This window comes from Alexandromys fortis, unplaced genomic scaffold, assembly GCF_014885135.2.
Source record: "Alexandromys fortis isolate MF-2015 unplaced genomic scaffold, M_Fortis_MF-2015_v1.1 scaffold_0, whole genome shotgun sequence".
NCBI lineage: Eukaryota > Metazoa > Chordata > Mammalia > Rodentia > Cricetidae > Alexandromys > Alexandromys fortis.
This window is the reverse complement of record NW_026067949.1, coordinates 46402237-46420800: the sequence shown is the minus strand read 5'-3', so window position 1 is coordinate 46420800 and position 18564 is coordinate 46402237. Positions and strand designations below refer to the sequence as shown.

At 37.2% G+C, this 18564-nt stretch overlaps 2 long non-coding RNA genes across 3 annotated transcripts in view; one reads left to right on the top strand and one right to left on the bottom strand.

Moving 5' to 3' along the window:
• LOC126506264 (uncharacterized) overlaps nt 1-15017 on the top strand; it is a 17900-nt gene extending 2883 nt beyond the window's left edge. For both annotated transcript variants that reach the window (XR_007593159.1, XR_007593158.1), the window contains exons 3-4: nt 9243-9313; nt 14828-15017. This is a non-coding gene — a long non-coding RNA (uncharacterized lncRNA). The remainder of the gene's footprint in view (nt 1-9242; nt 9314-14827) is intronic.
• The window catches only part of LOC126506263 (uncharacterized), a 49105-nt gene extending 32021 nt beyond the window's left edge, over nt 1-17084 (bottom strand). The window contains exons 1-2 of the long non-coding RNA XR_007593157.1: nt 16987-17084; nt 15032-15081 (exon numbers count right to left, since the gene is read on the bottom strand). This is a non-coding gene — a long non-coding RNA (uncharacterized lncRNA). The remainder of the gene's footprint in view (nt 1-15031; nt 15082-16986) is intronic.
• Nucleotides 17085-18564: the final 1480 nt, after the last annotated feature.

Sequence of the window (18564 nt, the reverse complement as noted above, 5' to 3'; positions counted from 1 at the left end):
TATATATATGAAAATATATATAATATATAAAGATAAATAATAAAATATATAAATGAATAATATCACATAGCTAAAAATGCTTTGTGAATAAGAACAGTAAATGTGAAATAAAATGAAACTTTTTTATGTGATGGTCTAAATGTAGCCATATTTAAAGGGAGGAGATTATACACTGGAGGCCTTTTGGAAGGAAATAATTCCATAATACAAGAGGAAATGTTCCTAGTTTTTAGACTGATGCATGCACATTTTTCATTAAGATATACACAGAGAAGGAAAGTTAGGTAGATATACATTGTGGTTCAGATTTGCCTACTTACAGATGGTAACATTCTGTGCAATAATAATGCTCTCAAAAGCAACTCTGCTTTAATGATGAAGTTTCCACAGTGGCAGATGGCAGACTGAGCAGTGAAGGATGCTGCCGACCCACCAGGGTTATGTCTGTCACTAAAGCGATCTGGCTCCAAAAGCCAAAGTCTGTTGAGGTCACACTGGCTATTGCTCTGTTGGAAAGACTTGATTGATCACATTTGTGCTTAGTCTATGAACGATGACCTTATAGATAGGGTCCTGGCACTTGCATCCTTCTGTGGGAATGTGATATGGAAAAACATACATTGTCTGCATTCTACCCGCACATTATAGCATAATATAGAAACAAAGGTCACTTAATGAAACTTCAAAAACATACATTTGCTAATTTTACTACTCTGTTCTTGCTTCTGGATAATCAGAGACACTGAAGCAGCAGTAGTAATGCTATTTAAAGATACATACATACATATATATGTGTGTGTGTGTGTGTGTGTGTGTGTGTGTGTAAGTGTATATATATATATATATATATACATATATAGTTTTATTATAACTAAGAGACATTGAAGATAGAACAAGAAAGGAAAATGAACTAATTATTTAAGTAAATTAAAAATCCATCATATTTCTAATAAGCATACATTGATAACTAGGTACCCTCCAAGCACCTAAAATTGGCAGATGGTGAAGATACAAGAAAATTGAAAAATAAACGTCACTGTTCAAGTGAACTCGTTGGTACTCAGAAGAAAATGGCATACAAGTCTATGGGGGCATTTATCATGATGTAATAAATAGTGCTTATGAAATACATTGTGTCAACATTGCCAACTTCCTTTTATATTGTGAAATTGGTGACCCATTTGTAAAAGAGTGAGCAAGTGAGTTTAGTTTCCAAAGTGGAAATTACTTCAGTGCATACCTCAGACACTAGGAGATGCAGAGCCCCTCTCCGTGCAGACTGAAGGATAACAGAAAGGTTAAGCCTAAGCATTGATTCTCTGGGTCATTTATAAGACACATAACCCGTGCTAGTAGAGCGTCTCATTGATAATAAAATGTATCTATAAGTTGCTTTCTTATTTGCCTCCACAATATCCCTCTTCAATTTTTACAATCACAAGAAAGGAATTTCATGAGAAGTCTTGCCAATGGCATGCTTATGCAGTACGAACTGGTTATTAATTTTTAGGGAGTTTCACAAAGTATTTTTATTATTAAAAATTAAATTATATGCCTTTGTAATTAAATAAATGATATTAAGACAAAGGTAGTAAATACATAAAACTCATTACTGTAATCATTTTATTACATTTTTCCATTATCTATATTCATGGAGGATTTTTATATGGGTTATACATGTGTCATGGCTTACTGGGCTATTATGTACTTTTTCCTAGCTCTGCCTTCAGTGATACTGTGTTTCTAGCTTGAAGTCAGCCCTCCATGGCAGTATTTATGCCTTGGAAACTGGCAAGTGCTGTAAGTCCTGACTATTCTAGGTAACTCCAGCTCATTACTGTATGCACTATGTCCTTTGGGCTTTGATGCGGTTGTCCAGCAGGCATGCTATCTGCTTCAGCATGGAAGGCAGTATGAATTTTCAGTGTGGTCTCTACTGGCTTCAGGAACAGGGGATAGGAAATGTGTAAAGCTGTTTCCAAAGAGATGGCCTCGCTTCTGTGAGGCCCTCAAATAAAGCACGATTACACAACTGGCAGGACATTTTAAAAGGAAGAATCTGTGCTCCATCAATCTTTTCTGGAACAGATTCATCAGAATTAATGGAACAAATCTCATATACCTCCATCAGAGGCGCCCTAAATCGTCATGAGGATTTACTTCTAGACTTTTATGCTAATGTGTCTAAAACACACTCACTCATGCTAAGGCATCAGAGCAAAACACAAGCCTTACTTTGAGAGCACTGACTAGAGGCCTGGTTAGAAGCATGATGATGACGCTTCATTGAGTCCAAATTCTGCCAAACCCAACACGAGGTATTTTTGCCTTTGTTCTTCCACTGCATCCTCATAATAGCTGTGTGGACATACCTGCTATTATTTTACAGCTAGCAAAAGAAGTGTCACGGAGGTGGGTCCTGTGTGTTCAGTTCATACATTATACCATTAAGCAGTCCAGGTAAAAGTGGTTTATTGTCCAAATGGCTAGTAACTCCATAGGGAGTCTCTTCAATGCCCATAATCTTTTTGAAGTAACTGATGCTGCCAGAAGCAGATGTGTCTCACTGTTGAGAAAAGTCTAAGTTCTTAAAACATTTAAATGTCATATTTTGTAAGTCTTTGAAAGGTTTGAAGAACACCTATTTATCTGATATATGTCTCTGTACATCTAGAAAACCTTACGAACATGACTACAAGTTTGACTATTTTAAATAACTATTAATCTTTATTTTTAATTATACATTACATTTTTAAATAAACTGCACAAACACAATACCTTAAACAAGAATAGAAATGTATATACACATTGTAACTTAAATTTGTATCAATAGACCAAAGTCCATGTCAATGTAAAATATTCATCTCTATATCTCATATCCCCTTTAAATGAAAGCAAACATTTTAAACAATTATTTTGGTAATTGGGGCATTGTTTTCTCCAAACTGCTTCCTGCTGTTTATTGAGTAAGATAGGTTTAGGGTTCATGGAGACCTTAAGGGGGAGGGGGGATTTTGTTCCATCAAACTATATTAGCCTAGAAGGAATCCATAGTCTCTCATTTTCTGAGGGGGAAAAAAAGCAGAATATCTTTTCCAAAGTAACACATCCTTAAACTCAATCTTTGAAGTCAAGATACCTTTAAAATATATATGTTGGTTTAGCTTAGCAGTCTATACAATAAAATATTTCTCTGTAGTTAGTTTATTCATAGTCAAAAAAAATTCAAAGAAAACACAATATTACACCTAATCCAGACTCTCTGTGTATTTTCCATTGTTATGTGACTTTTTTATCCTTTAATCTATGACTGCCTGTACTCTTTTATACTACTTTTACCATCTATTTAAAGACTTTGTTTTAATTTTTTAAACTATTTACTTCTTTTTATAACTGTTTATACTCGTTCTTCTCTCTCCTATGCCACGTACAGTTTTAAAACAGACTATGGCCTGTTTAGAGGTCTATATCTATCTGAATCTATCTTTATTGTATATTTGTAGTCATTTTCTGACCAGGAGTGCCTTTTTCCTAAATGCTAAATGGGCATGTCTAGGGCCAACTCTACAGCTATGCTTGTTTGCTCCACCATGTCCAATATGGCAGAGGTATATCCACTACCTCTGTGAGCTATACTTGCTGCCTCAGCTCCAGGGATGCAGTGGGTTTACATCATCATTAAGCTATTTATAGATTGTGCTTAGAAAACCCCATTGAAATGCTCTGTAGACACACCTACCAAAAGAGCCAGGAAGCTGTCTCTTAAAGAAGCCACATATATGCTCACCACCAGCAAAGAGAGCCTATCTGAAAAATATGACTACCAGAAAGCTGTGGATAACTCTGGTTTGTGTGTGTGTGTGTGTGTGTGTGTGTGTGTGTGTGTGTGTAAAATTCCTTTTCAAGCTCTCTCAGTTTTTATATGAATGTAATTGTCTCACATTGGACACCATTTGTAAACTGAGGTTGCTTATTCATTTTCCAGACATCAATACTCACAGAAACTATATTAATAAAAATACTGTTTGGCTAATGACTCAGGAATATTTCTAACTAAGTCTTCAATATTGAATTACCCATTTCTATTAATCGATGTATCACCACGAGGCTATGGCCTATTGGCATGGATCCACCAGGAATCTATCTTCTTTGGCAGCTACATGGCATCTCCTTGACTCCTCCTATTCTCTTTCTCTTTCCTTCCTTGTTTTACGCTGCTAACCCATTGACTCAAACAGCTTTATTTATCAACCAACAAAAACAACACACATACAGAAGGATAGCCCACATCAGATATTTCCATGACACATTTATCCTTACAAACATTTTACAATGCAGGCAAAGCAAAGCATTGCTATGGACACTGCCTGTAGTAAATAAAACTGAGAAGTTATCAGGATACATGTCAACCATGCAATTATGCACTTGTTTGAGTTTTTCTGAAGCAGGATTCTCTGATTTAATAATGTCCTTTTTCCAGTTACATCATCAAGGGCAAATAGCTTTAACCGGATGTGAAGATGTGGACCTCTTGGTATGGGGTAACTGGAATGCCATGCCATAAGAATTCTGAAACACTTTGTAGCTATAACAGCAAATAAACAAACAAATAATTTTTAAGAGAGCCATAATAAATTAGCAATGCCTGCCATTGACACATGAGGTGGGGGAATGATGATTACTTGAATGAATTTTTAAGGAACTCTGGCTGAAGAAAATGGGAGATGTCTGAGTCACATTTTCATCAGTTCTAAAGGTTCATTACTGAAAATGCCAAAGTGATGACATTCTGCCAACTAAATTGCCCCCAAATAACAGGAGAATAAAGTTATTTGTCCCTAACACCAGCTTGCGTTTCCTTCACTACTATATTTGTTTCATCCACAAAAACAAAATTCAACCTAGGTTTAAATCTTGCCCTCACTTGTGGCCTATACCTGTTCCAAAAGAGGATTTTTGTTATTTTGTCTTTATTTTGTATATTTTGTCATAGTGTGAATCGAACCCAGGGTCTCATGTATTGTTAAACCACTCATCTGCTTCTCCAGCCCAAGAAGTAATGTGTCCAGGTGTGGATGTATTTTTAGAAGCTGTGTTCTCACCCACAGGTTTCCTCATTTTTAATTATAGAATTGTGTGTGCACAGTTTTCTTTTTAAAGCTTAAAGAACAGTAGGTTTTCACATGAGTTTTGAAAGCATCCTTAGTGTTAGCTATCCATTCTTATAGCCTCTCCTCTACCCTAACCCAAATCCCTCCCACTTAGTCATTCCCATTCCATGATTCTAATTTCTCCTTTCATATCTTGTGTGTTCTAATGTGCCCTCATCTAAGCTCTTTCTTACTATCCCCCACAGACTCTGCTTTGGTTCCTGGTTTCTACCTTCACTCTGTTAAACCTATAGCTAGGATTCACATGTGAAAGAGACATGTGGTATTGCTATTTCTTGGTCTAGGATACCACAAACTGAGTATAATCACTTTCCATTCATTTACCTGAAAATTTCAGGTTTGCTTTACAACTGAATAAAATTCCATTGTGCAAATGTACCAGATATTCAATATACATCCATTAGTAAATGGACATCTAAGCATTTTTCCATTCCCTAGCTTTTGTGAATAGATTAGCAATGAATATTGGTGCCATACACAGTCCTGCCACTTCAAGACTCAAATGGAAGAACTGTAATAATTTCTTCCTTTTAAATAAGTTAATCCATTCTACCAACAATGTTTGTGAGCCCCATCGCAAAGCCAGGTGTCCTGATGAGCTACATTAGTATACAAATAAAGACCAAGTTACTGCTTATGGAAATTAAAGTTTACAGTGATAAACAGTAAATAGTGGAATGAATAAAGTTGTAACTATAATACAGCATTAGGAGCCAGAAAACCATTTACAGAAACCTAATGGACTGGAAATCGATAGATGGTATTACTAGTTTGTATCTCCCAGTATCTCAGCAGTGAAAGCTTCTTGATCAAATGGCATTTAATAGAAACATAGAAGTGGGGAGTGATCGAATGGTGTGAAATAATAAGATGGGGAGGAGAAAGATGGAGCGAGCTGCTGCTGCGGAGGCCCAGAGACGCTCTGTTGGTATGTGCAAACCACAGCAAAAAGGCAGACGTGACTGGCATAGATCAAAGTACAAGAGAATTAGGATAGGTCCTTTGCAAGACCCATGGCTTTAAAACACACGATTATCTATTGGACCTCCAGTGAGACCCAAGGATGAAATGGAACGGCATTACAAAAAGTCATTGCCATCCCCTGTGATATCAGGGAGAAGTGTGAGCTAGTGAGAAATCAAGATGGCTTTGTGGATTAACGTTCTTGACACAAAACCTTTCTTGACCTGTTTCCCACCACTGAAAACAACCATAGAAGGGGAGGATTAACTATTCAAAATGGGCACATAGCATATGCATACACACACACACACACACACAAATTCTTTATATACACACAACACAATAATAGTAAATAAAATTAGAAGTTTAAAAAGAAGTCTGCTCTAATTACACACAATCCCCCGAAGGCTCAAAGATCTAGAGGCCATCACAGAAGAGAGGCAAGAGGAGAAAGATGCTGACAAGAACAGGAACAAAACAGTTTCTTCTGAACATGAGAAAACTCTGAACTTGTGAGCTCAGAGCAGCTGAGGTTGCTTCATAGGCTTGAACAAGAGCATTCCAGTCAACACTCAGCTTGCAAGCGAATGGACTCATAAATTCCTTCCTCTAGCAAAAGAGAAACTGGCCCTTGATGGCTTCCTGGGGAAGGAAAAACAACTTTCTTTAAGATTATAGGCCCTGGTAGGCAAACAAGGTCCAGTGGATGATCCCATACCATAGATAAACAAATTCTTGAGTTACTTTTAAAAAAGAAAAAAGAGAGGGAAGAAGGAAGGAAGGAAGGAAGGAAGGAAGGAAGGAAGGAAGGAAGGAAGGAATGAAAGAAAGAAAGAAGGAAGGAAGGAAGGAAGAATAGGGAACAGAACAGATCTGGGAGGATTCTGAAAGCATAATATTATCAAAATATATTGCATGCCTATATGATAGTTTCAAAAATTAATTAATATATATATCAATTAAATTAATAAATTAAATTGAAATACTATTAAATTTAAAGTAACTAATTAATTAAAACAAGTAATGAAAGAGTATATAAAGCTCAATTTTGGGGATGTTCCAACCTTGTCATGAATTTTTCATTTTTATTTTCTAGTGGATTGGTGCATAATGATATATTTAATAATGGAAGTGTGAAACACAATGTGAAGCTCTACAGCTTAAGAATGGCTGTTCTACAACTCTGAGATTCCATTTTAAACCTGTAAGAATGGCCAAGATCAAAAACACTGATGACAACTTATGCTGGAGAGGATGTGGAATAAAGGGAACATTCCTGTATTGCTGATGGAGTGCAAACTGGTATAGCCCCTTTGGATATCAGTATGATAATTTTTCAGAAAATTAGAAAACAACCTTCTTCAAGACCCAGCAATACTACTTTTGAGTATATACCCAAAGGATACTCAATCATACTAACAAGGACATGTGCTCAACTATTTTTATAGCAGCATTGTTTGTCATAGCCAGAACCTGAAAACAACCTAAATGTCCCTCGGCTGAAGTATGGATAAGGAAAATGTGGTACATTTACACAATGGAGGACTACACAGCAGAAAAAACTAAAGACATCTTGAAATTTGCAGGCATATGGATGGATCTAGAAAACATCATACTGATTGAGATAATCCAGACCCAGAAAGACAAACATCATATGTACACACTCATAAGTGGATTTTAGACATAAAGCAAAGAAAACCAGTCTACAGTTCCCAATCCCAGAAAACCTAGACAACAAAGAAGACCCTAAGAGAGACATATATGCATCTAATCTACATGGGAAGTAGAAAAAGACAAGATCTTCTAAGTAAATTAGGAGCATGGGGACTGTGGGAGAGGGTAAAGGGGGAAGGGAGAGGAAGGGAGGGGAGCAGAGAAAAATATATAACTCAATAAAATCAATAAAATTTTTTTAAAGAATGACTGTTCTAACTACACAGAAGTCCACTGAAACAGACAGACTTTGGGTCTGGCTAATCTCACCATGTGATCTTTTTTATTTGTAAGTTATTTACATTGAAATTTTAATCTTTAATAAACCCAGTAAAAACCAGACGTAGTGATGTGCACAGTAATCCCCACTCCGTCAACTGATAGAAAGGGATTGTGAGCTTGTACCAAGTCTGGGTGCCTTGAAAATCCATGCAAAGAAAGGAAGAAAACATAAGTAGAGATACAGAAAATAATAAAGTAAGTCAAACTGGACATCCCTAGAGAAAAATGATACGTAAGAAATTATAAGTATATAGGATGGCATTGATAGCAGGTTAGACGAACTAAAGATCTAGAGATTGAAACTAACTAAAATGAAGTGGTAAAATAAAAGAATGCTATATAAATAAAAAAGCAAGGAATAATCATAAAGTAGGAATGGTAGTGAAGACCTGTTTCCTCTGTGCTAGAAGTTAGGAGAGTTTACCATAAACATGCACAACTAGTAGGGTATGACATTCTGGTGTCAAGGAGAAGAAAGAGGCTAACCCACGGTCATAAACATTTGGATCTGTGTCCGACTGTTACTTTAGCATTTGGATGTGGAAATGTTTCTGCATAAAGACAACAATGTTTTCATGTGGACAGTCTTCACAGAAAATGTTAATTATGCCGGAATTCTTGGTTCCTAGCTGCCAAAATGCTTCCCACAGACTCTTCCTTCTCAGGTCTCTGTAAGTTTTCCTTCTTTAATCCCATCTTAGTGCAACTTGTAAAGCTAAGTAAAATGTTATTCCAAATAGCCGTTCATGACTGATGTCACCCTCATCCATGAGTGACAAGCCAACGGGTGTGATTATACGTCATCCTTCAGCAGCCCCAATGCTTGAAAAGCCAGCACTGAAGTCCTTTGAAACATTTCAATAGCAAGCCCCCCCTTTTTTTTCTGAGGAAATGAAGGTTCCAGAAGGATGGGACTTTGTAATATTCTAATGACTACTTGGTTTTCTATAAGGATTTTCTAATTAGCAGACCCCATATGTATACATTTTATTGACGAATTATTGCCCAACTGTCAAATACATGTACTTCTTCCTCATAATTCCCCACAAACAGTAAGAACATTGACTAGCCAGGGGGTCAACTTACACATAACTTAAGCATCTTTCTGGACAGAGAGAACAATTTGGCTGCTGCACATGGACCATCTACCTAATGAGAAAATGAAAGGCACCAGCAGAGAGCAGGTAAGATGACGGCACCTGGGAAAAAGCCAGCCTGCAGAAGGTGAGATCCTACTGAATGTATCATCAACAGGTCCCATGTTAAACTTCTTGAGCACATGCAGGTGATGGCCATGATAAATTGCTTTGACTCACTCTGTGTTTAATTATTGGTTATTGTTTTAATGAGATGGTGTAAACACCCCAGTTCAGTGAGCTTTCTCATTGGGATGTGCTCAAAAACCATTAAGAAATTTGGTCTTTAGAAATTCAGAATTTGATGGGAGTCCATCACAGGTGTCAGGTCAAAATCACAAAAAGCATTTTAAGCTCATTTTGCCGCTTGACCTAATTCTGTCCCTCAGCTTATCCAAGTGATGATTTTTTTTTCTTCAGTTGGACCTATAAAATAAGGTCACATATAGCCCTATCCTGTAGGGTCAGTTTTCAGTGCTGTGGGGACCTGAGTCAGGGTTTTATGTAAAGTGTTTCTAAGACCAAAGTATTAGCTTGTTTCTGGTGGAGGAAAGGAACTTCAATTCCAGTTTGTTTAAATGAAGCCGAAGGAAAGAGGAAATTTTTTTGACATTCATTAAGAATCTAAATGGACCAAGGAGGGCTGTAAAATACATTTTATTGGAGCTCATTTAGATCGGAAGCAGAGGAACATCTGTAACTACTCTGACGGGAACTGTGGAAGAACTTTCTATGAGGAAACTGGGATCTTTACTTTTAATTATTTGAGTGTGTAGACGACTGTGCTGTGTGTAAAGACTTATTTATGCACCATCTCCAGGCCACATAGCTGAATGCCAGGCTGTGCTCTTCAGAGAGCTTTGCTTGTCCTCTGTAATTCAAAACAGGATCTTGAAAGCAAAAGAAGCAAGTAGAAGTTGATTTTTCTGCAGGGCTGGTTTGCTGAGAACTCCATTTGTGAGTTTACTTTCCTGGGTGTGTATGCCTCCCTAGTGCACCCACTCCCAGCTCCGTGGCTTTGCTCTGAAGGCGTGAGAGCATTGTTTTCCTACGAACCACACACGTTAGCTTGTATTGGATTTCTCCTGAAGGAATTTCCACAAAGTGAATATGGCGAACCATCTTCTGTTTGCAAAATGAAACCATATGCCATTTAAACTCAAGTCTCACTAGGTATTTCGTTTCTGAGGAAGTTGACATCATGGTTCCTACATTATAAAATTTCTTTAGCCTCTGAGATGTAACATTACAGAGGACTTTACAACTTCCACACCCTTATTAACCATCACTCTATCTTGTTACATTGCTTATTGGATGTAAAAACATTTGAGGAGCAAAGGTCATCAAACTTTCATTATCAAGCATGAGAAGGCAAGATAAATAATAACACATACTTCGTTTAGATGCAATTTGAATACCTGCTTGCTTTTTTAAAACAGGATTTATCTAAATGATTTAGAATCATTTTAAAGGTAACGCTACATAGAAAAGCATCAATATTTGCAGAGTAAAGCAAGGTTAAAAGCATTCTCATTCCATATTTAAGACTTTTTTAATCACTTGGATATACTCACTAAACAGCCACTGAAGTCTGAAGTGACGAGTCCACACAAGGCATAGCTAAACTGGGAATAATAATTTGTGAACAGTCACCAGTGATTTTCTTTCATAGTTTTGAAAATCCCCATTTAATTTGGAAATAACTTGACAATTTACTAAATTATGTCTTTCAATCCCCTCTGCCTAGTGTGACAATTAAGAAAGAAATTTTCAGGAGAACAAGCTTTAAATCGGTCACTCTGGCACAGCAGATTTTATTATGGATGGTTACGTGCTCCTCAGAAGGACGCTGCTCGACTCCCTGGGAAGAAAGCATATGACTGAATTTCAGCAGTTCAGTTTTTACACTAAAATATGGCCAGTGAGGAGTTCCAATCTGTCAGGGAAAAGTGGCCATGCGGGCAGAGTTATCATTTTACTTTGGGGGTCCTACATTTGCCAAGTGGTCAGCCAGCTGTCCATCCTTCTTTAAACGCCGAGCTGAAAAGTCTGGACAGTAAATTGCTTTGGAACGTTTACTGCTCATTGAACCCGAAGAATTCTTAAGAAAACTCTCAGTAATAAAAGTCAAAATTGTAGCACATATCCCAAGAGTCAGGTAAGAAATCCAAGCCCCACAGCTGCTGAGAGCTAGAAGACATGCTGAGGTTGAGGAAGAAAGTGGAAGCTGATGGGCCTGATTTCAAAAGAGATGCGAACATCTCCCTGAGCCTTAGTTCTAGTGGATCTAAATGGGAATCAAATAAGAGTATAAACGTTGTGTTGTACTTACAGGAACATATTCAAAGCCCAGACGGAAAATAGCAAAGGACAATTCACTATTTAAATATACCTTCTAGGCTTGTCAGCCAAAGCTAACCATTTAAAATTAGATAGCTTTTACTTGTCAACATGTATGAAGAAAGGGCCACGATTCTAGAACTTCAGTAAGGAAAGCCACCAACATCTTACTGTCTGCATGCAGAAGTTACACCTTTGGGGTGAGGGCTCCAAACCAATGAGTTTTCTTTCTTTATTTATTTTTATAAAAAAAAAGTTTTTATTTGTCTTTCTGCTTTCCTGGGGGAGCCATGGTGAGGGCTGCAGGGTAAAGAGCCAGGCAGTCACGTTTATAGGAGATAAATAATCAGTGTGAGCTCAGTGAGTGACTCTCGTTAAAAATCCAGACATTGGAACAGCTCCCGAAACACACTGCCGCCGCCGCTACCACCACCAATCTCTTTTGCATCTCATTGGCATTTGAGGACGTTAATTGACTCATTATTGCAATTCATATTCAGGAAAGCAAGTTGATTAAGGAAGGCAGATACAGAATCTCCAGACACAGCTATGGCTGCCTTGTTTGTCCCGGCAGTGTACTTGAGTTATTAGAACACTTAGGAAGCTACAGCCAGAGGGGACAGGGAACGTGTCCCCCCTCGCTGCTGCCCTCATGGAACAGAGTTTGATAAAAGCATTAGAATTCTGCACAGTCTTACCACCATGTAAAGTGCATATAAGTACATTTGGCTTTCTAGTCCTTTTATACTAGTATGACCACTTCATTTTATTTGAATTATTTGCAAAAACGAAAAAAAAATCTGCTACACATGCCTCACCAAGAAATACATATTTTTAAGTCAATAAGACATAGTATTAGATTCTGAGTTAAAGACATTCAGCAATCATTGTCAGTATCGAATTTTGTAAGTGATTTCTAGTGTTTTTCAACGTGAAAATTCTCAGTTTGGATAAAGTAAGCTCCAGTGATTTCAGAGGTCAAATGTGTAACATAATCCATTGGGCTACTTGTTTCTTCATTTTCAAACAACACTAGGTCCTATTTTCTTATCTAATAACTTTGGGCATGTAAATGCATGCATAAGCATGTGTTGGTTAATTGTGCATTTTCTGTGTTTAAACTTGTGCTGACTAACATCTTGAGTATACTAAGACATGCTCTAAATGATTGGTGCTCACTGTTGTGGAAAACGCTTGGAATTCTCAGGTCAGATGAACACAGAAAGCATTGATGACGTATTCTTTATGTTGAATATCCTTAGAAACTCTATTGAAAACTTTAAATTCTTCTTTCCACATTCTAGGCCAGAGCATTGTTCAGACATTACTGTGAAGGGGGAGAACATCAATCAAACACAAAACCTTTAAAAAAAAAATGCCTTAATCCATTATAAATGCATCTAAAAGAATTACTTATGTAAATATTTTCTTGGTATTAAGAATAATGCAGTGGGATGGAAAGATAACCATATAAACTCCAGCTGCAGGGAGATCTGACAATTCTGGCCTCTGCAGTAATCTGCCCTCATGTAACTGCACCCCACAAATACACAGAATCAAAATAATAATAAAAATAAAAATTATAAGCAATAATAAAAAAGCTTTAGAGATGACGAAGCAGTTAGGAGCACTCACTGTTTTCACATAATGACTAATAATCTCCTGTTATGCTTTCTTCTGACCTTCACAGTACCAGGCACACATGGCACACTACATACTTGCAGTCAAAACACTAATGCACATTAAGTAAACATGAAAACACTTTCAAGAAAAGAATAAAAAGATGGCACAGTGGATGACCGTGCTCACCACCAAGCCTGGTGACCGAGGTTGAAAACTCAGAACCCACATGGTGGAAGGAAAGAACTTATTCGAGCTTCTACACATTGTCCTCTGACCTCTACAAGTCTCCCGCTGCACTCATTCCACACACAATTAATAACAAAGTTAATAAAATGTAACAAAATGATCATGGCTATTTAATGATATTACTGCACACCCAACAACCTATGAAAGTTAAATAATGTTTAACTGTTTGATTTGTATTTAGATTTAAACTGAAAATATATAGGTATATAGAGTTAATAAATTTTCTCATACAGATAGGTAAACTTATGTAGAACAGAAATGAACAGCAGAATTATATTCTGTAAACTTTCTAATAGATTACTTTGTTTATTGATAAATTTCTTTGGACATGATTCAAATGAAATGGCATCCACTCCCTTCATGTTATTGGTTATTTTAAGCATTAATATTTTAAAGAATTTTCTTCAAATAATGTCTCTCAAAGAGTCAAGAGCAGAATAAAACAATTCTGTATGATACACACAATAACATAGCACTTCAACTGAGGAATGAGCAATTAATTGGAAACTTCAAGAGCTAAGTGATTCGTTGACAGCTATCTATGCAAATGCAAAGGAAGCCCAGGGAATATTTGTATCCATGCTTTGGAGTATGTACACAATTCTGATACAGGAGAAAAAAAAAGTCATTCCAGGTTAATGAAATACTAAGAACAAATTCACAAAATAGAATACAAGTCCAGGGGCAAAGTCGGTCTGTATTATCTGAGCATAAAGTGAATGGGAAGAGGAGTGTGGCAGGAAGGTATTAGACTGAGCCAGGCTTTGAAAGCTACGTCCCTGGGTTGACACTTTATTCCCTACAGGACTTAGCTCTTAACAAATTTCAGCAGAGCTAAGGTGGACATGGGGCATTATAGTTACTTGAATAGATGGCATCTCAGTGAACTGATATTGGCCCAAGCAGGTTGATAGACTGTAAAATCTTAAAGATGAGTTATTAGGAGAAGAAGTTAGATAGCTCTGACAGAAGTTGAAAGAGGAGATACCAGCCTTAGGAAAGAAGAGACTGGCACAAAATTCAGAGCATGTGTGTCTGTAGGGAAGAAGCCATAGAACTCTGTGGCTGGAGAAAGAGGGTTAAAGAAGGGAGATAGAGATAAAATGGGGATACTGCAAACATTCCTGGATTAAATTAGCGGCCTTTTGACTACTAGAAGAAGTAGGAAAAAAGTAGAGTAGAAAATAAGGAAGAGGACTCTGATATGCCCACATGAAGTGATGTCCTGCCCATTATTGTTAGAGTGGCTAAAAAGACTGATGCAGAGCTAGCAATTTCCAAATGTCTGTACTGTGGAAGTGAGAATGGTTGGATATTATGGGAACTAGAACACTTACAATCTTGTCTTTCCAGGAACCAAACCCGAAAGAGGTTACTTCACAAAATGTCTGAAGACATGTAATGGCTGGTGGAAAGATGGGAGCCAGCAAGCCAGAGTCATTGCTTTGATGAAATCTTTGTTTGTGATGACCTAGAAAATGTGGTCAACTAAAGGCAAGGTAGAGTGAAAATATGACCATAGAGACAGACAAAGAAAAGGGAAAAGCATCTCACTACCTTCTCTGACATGGGCTCATGTGCTCATTCATCACCCTTTATGCGTTTCCCTGTGAAACAAAAAATAAAATAAAATAAAAAATTACACATGGCTGTCCTAAAATCAGAGATTATTCTTGGCAATGTTGTGCAATCCTTTGTTGATTTTCTATTTTCCTCATATTTCCATACTAAAGAAGAAAAATCATTGAAGAGTTTCCTCTTTTTTGGAAAAAAATTAGGTATCATTGGTATGTGACTATAATAAAAATAGTATTCGAAACCTAAATAATACTTTTTTAAAAATGTTTTCTCATTTAATCCCCCAATGAATCTTGCAAGAAAATTTAGCTAAGCATTGCTGTTCCCACTTTTTACACAAATAACAAGAGTACCATGAATGCTATACATGGGAAGTATTCAATAAGAAACTATTGGCTGACTTTACAAATCAATCACTTGCTGCTGAAGCTTTCTCAAGGAGCCCTTAAGTGATTTTGAAGTACAGTATCATTTCCCCCAAGACTTTGACGTGCTAGAACTTAGATTATGAAGGTGACATGGTATCTTCTTTATTGTTCCATATCAAAGCAAGTCTCCATTGCTCTTGCCCATCACTTTGCCCATACTCTATTTGCTCCAGCTCTACTTAAAGAATATACCCAAAGAACAAGCCTTTTGGCAGCGGGAACTCATCATGTTCAAATGAAGACAAACTTGCCAGCTGTTCTTCTGTTGGCTTCCCCTTTATATTTTCCCACTAGTAGCCACTCCCGTGAATCTTCCTGTACTCTTGTCTAGATACAGCAAGGATAATTTCTGAAAGACATCATTCTTTAGAATCCCATGATAGCCTTATATTTTTGGCTGTATTTCACATTGCATTCCCAGATCTGAGGAATAACTCAGGTATTTCTAAATGATTGGTGAAGATTTGTTGAGAAGCATTTGAAAACCTATCTGGGTCTAGTGAGACAGAGGTCATGTGTTTTGGACACGGGGTAGAGAAAGGCACTATATGTTTTAAGTCTTATACTATCTTGTCCTGATGGAAATAAGGTATGAATATCCTGAGATCAGGCTATAGCATTCCCAAAGCTGGCCAATATTTCCCCCAATATTTAGGCTGCCTCTTCACTCAATTGGCAGTTTCTTTGCTGAGAAGAAGATGTTCCCTTTAATTAGATGTGTTTTAGATTGTTAGTCTTATTTCCTATGTTACTTGGGTTCTATTCAGGAAATCATTACCTAGATGTCGAAGATTTGTTCTAGGGGTCCTTAAGTGGTTAATGACAATAGATCACGGAAATATAATTGACCATGCATCAACACAAGCAAAGATAAGTAGCTATAGCTGATTAACCATAGTAGAGAAAATGCTCACGGGTCTTGGTATACTAGACACATGAAGTGTCATTTTCTTTGTTTAACTTTCGTTAGCACTGACATTTCTTCTCTCTGTTTCAGTACAGTTTGGATTGCTCTCTCAGGCACTCCTAGATTATATCTTCAAGACTGTCACCTCAGGTGACTCTCTCAAGGTCGCTGAGCATGAGGGGCAGATGGAGGATGTTTCAAAGGCTTTTTGGTTCCAGGCTATTGCTTATCCATTGGAGCTTATAGAGGAAATGTAAGAAAAACCTACAGATCTATTTATCAGCAGTTTTTTTTAACTGAAATGGTACATTGATAAGATATGTGTGCTCATTCCATGATACATTTATTTCACAAAAGTTGAAACAAGTTTTACTCATTCTGAGAATTCATGCTTCTTAATTAGACTTGGATTCTGTATTTCAACATAGAACAAACCTTAGGGTTTCACAATGCAAACAGTAGCAAGAAAATACTTTGGAAATGAAAGTAACGGAGGATATCATTTTGCTTGTTTTGTTAGATGTATGCCAGGGAGCCTCCAGATTGTTCTAAAAGGTTAGTTTTCCATCTTAAAAGACAATTCATCTACCACCACTCACCTTATCTAATGTTTCAGATCTATTTGCTTCCCAGAGTTCCCATTCTGTTTCCATGTTTTGTCTGAGATGGAAATGGCATGTCAGCAAGTTAATGTGTATCAGAGTCCAATCAGGAAAGCAAACACTGCTGTGAACTTCTGAAATGAAAGTATTGAAGTTGAAGTTGCAAAGACTATAGAAGAGTGAATGCTGACTAGGAGAGGGGAACAAGAGGTCAGCACAGGGTAAAGGTACCACCCCAAGGTGTAGTGATGGGAGTGGGCTGCTTTTCGTCCCACCCAGCTCCTGCACAGCTACCTTTACACCCTAAATAACAACACACAAATTGTTTTCATTTAAACACTGCCTGGCCCATTAGTTTCAGCCTCTTATTGGTTAATCCTCACATCTTGATTAACCCATTTCTAATAATCTGTGTAGCACCACGAGGTGGTGGCTTACTGGGAAAGATTCTAGCCTACTTCTATCTCTGGTCGGAGAATCATGGCATCTGCCTGAATCTGCTTCTTTCTCCAAGCATTCTGTTCTGTCTACTCCACCTATCTTTATTAACCAATGAGAGTAACACATAGACAAATGACCCTCCTCCATCACTAGGGGAATTGGAGAAGGAGGAAGCATTTCTAAGATCCAAAAGCCAGAACCATGAGTGTAACTGAAACCATGTGAAGAGTGACCTAGGAGGAGCTGGCAGCATAAAAGGTCGAGTCTCATAGGGGCGACCACCATGGATGCAGACAGATATTGCTAGAAACACTACAGGACAATAGACTGCAGAGAATGTTTCTGTTACTGTTCTTACCACCTAATCTTCTAGAAGACCCTAGTTTTACAAGAGAATAAGTGTATAGAAATGTGGAGTGGAGAATAGGTGTGTCAGGCCTAAGAGGAATTGAACATCCTCAGCTGATTATTTTTTCATTTAGATAGACCTAAAATCAAATTTTGTATTAAACAAGAAAAATGACCTTATTTTATCCCATAAATTTTTCAATTTAATTTTTATGCTTTTTCTTCTTCCCATCCAAAGTGCGTTAGTCGGCCTCTCTTTTCGAAGGATGCTAAACTATAATAAGACTTGGACAGAAGAGGGATTCAGAAATATCCATTGTAAAGATAATGAATAACACAAATGTTACGAGACTGAACATTTTTATCATCATCAAAATCTTCCCTTTCCTGGATCTTGGCCTCTTAGTGGTCATGAGACTACTTTATTAACAAGTATGCTTTGTTTAGAGGCTCTTTTATATATGCATTACAATAGCAATGAAAGCCTGAATATTATTCATAGAACTGTCCCTGAATTACCAGTGCTGGCTGGAGACAGGGGAGCATAAAAACATTGCCCTGCTGGCTATCTCCTCTAAACTATGCCAGAAAGCAAGATATAATATTACAAGACTTCCAGGAGATTCTAGAAACATAGAGAAATTACTTATAGAATGTTGTGTGAATTTTTTTATGTTTTTAAAAAATTATTTTTTTTTATTTTCTGAGATTATGATATAGTTGTATCATTTCAACCTCCCCTTTCCTCCTCCTTCCAAATACTCCTATAGTTCTCCCTACTTTCTT